Genomic DNA, 2184 nt, shown 5'->3' with positions numbered 1-2184 from the left:
TTCCAGGTGTTGTGACTTTGAAAGCAAGCAGCACAGTCACTGTTTTGGCCAATACAGTGGAAACAGCCAGAGTAAATACAACTCCAAATGTAATATGTTGCAGAACACAGGTAGCTGAGTTGGGATGCCCAATGAAAAGCAAGGGACACAGGAAACAGAAGATGAGTGAAATTAGCAAGATGTAGCTGAGATTCTGGTTGTTGGCCTTGACAATGGGAGTGTCATGATGCTTCACAAATATCCCAAGAACCACAGCTGTGAATGCAGAGAAGAACAAGGCCATTAAGGTAAGAACCATCCCTAAGGTGTCTTTGTAGTTCAGAAAGATCACAGCGTTTTGAATACACTGGTTCTGTTCTCTGTTGGCATACTGGTGCTCCGGACACCTTACACAATTATCCACATCTGCTGGAGAGAGAAAAACATGATTACTACAACTACTGCCATTTATTGACAGACTTTTTCAATTCAGTGAGTTGAGTAAACATTGTGATATCTGATTCCTTTGCTGATGATGTAGCTGAGAGACACTGCTGCATAGCAATACTTTTATTTCATAATATGCATTATAAATGTGGGAAATGAAATACAATAATATGTTGTGTATTTCACTTTGTCTTGGTGATACCATTTTATATTATCAGAAAACAGACATTTTCAGTCCTTTCTGAATGCTATGATGAATTGACTGAAACTAGTGAGTTTTACAGAGATTAAAATGATTAATCACTGTATTGCACAGAGTGTATTTAATATGTCAGATACCGTGGTTAGAGAGATTTTTGATGTCTTTCTCTTTTATGAATCATTTACCTGAAATAGATGGAGATCATGTCTTCTATAGGACAAGTTATGTTGTTGCGGGAGGTCCTTCAGCTCCTCCAGCCTATAGCCGCTGAGATACCAGCCCATTGGGGTGTGGTCTCTCTCCCTTTAAAAAAGCAGCCACTTCCCTCTCCTCTCTCTCTTTACTTCCTGCTCCGCCGGCGACTAGACTCCCTTCCTGGTTGTGCAGAGGGCTGTTGTCTGGGATGGAGATCTGTAAGTTTTTTTCTTCTTTAAATAAATATCACCCTATGAATCATAATTCCAAACTGGTGTGGCATTGTTAGTGACTTACGCCTTCATTATGTGATACATTTTCTAGTATGAATTCACCAGCCAAAACCCACTGACATATAAGAATCAGGAAACAGAATCTGTAGGGACCCTTGGAGTCTTCACACAACATACTAAGATCAAGTTCTCAACCAAAAGGATTGATGTGTCCAAGAGGACAATGGGCAGGGAAAAAGAATCAAAGGCAAGAGATAGAGAATGAATAGGGGTAAGTCAACAAGGGAGGAGGGAACAGGATTTGATCAGGGAGTACATAGCACTGCCTCTGTTTAGAGGAGACAGGTGTGGCCTGTAGGAAAATAGCAGTTTATAAAGGTAAAAGCAGAAGCCCCTGATAGGACAAATAATTTAATTTTGATTGAATAGGTTAATTCAGACAGTCATAAATCACGTTTTTTGCTCACTGGACTTCAATAACATTTAATTGGATGTCATACGTTGGAGGCTAATTCCATTATTATGATCCTGGGACATGCTGGCATGGAGAAAAACATGGTACTAGAGAGGGAGCTGAGTATTCTATATCTTTGATTCATAGGCAATGGAAAGTAAATGATCTCACTGTGAATGGCATTCCCTATGAAGGTACAAGAAGCTTAGAGATCACCAAATAGATTGGATCAAGAAAATTCCCCTTCCATATAATAACCAAAACACAAAACATACTGAATAAAGGAAGAATATTAAGAGCTGCAAAGGAAGAAGGTCAAGTAACATAAATAGGTAAACCTATCAGAATTACACCTGACTTCTCAAAGGAAACTATGTATGTAAGGCAGAAGATCTTGGATAGATATGCTGCAGACCCTAACAGACCATGGATGCAAGCCATACTACTATACCCAGTAAAGCTTTCTTTCACCATCGATGGAGAAAGAAAGATATTTCACGACAAAAACTGATTTAAACAATGTGTATCTACAAAACCAGCCTTACAAAAGGTAGTAGAAGAAAAACCTCAACCCAAAGAAGTCAAAAACACCCAAAATAGCACAGACATCTGACAACCCTCCACCAACACAACTCAAAGAGGGGAAACACACAAACACTACCACCAAAAAAATA

Source organism: Microtus ochrogaster, unplaced genomic scaffold, assembly GCF_000317375.1.
Source record: "Microtus ochrogaster isolate Prairie Vole_2 unplaced genomic scaffold, MicOch1.0 UNK130, whole genome shotgun sequence".
NCBI lineage: Eukaryota > Metazoa > Chordata > Mammalia > Rodentia > Cricetidae > Microtus > Microtus ochrogaster.
Note: the sequence above shows the minus strand (reverse complement) of the source record.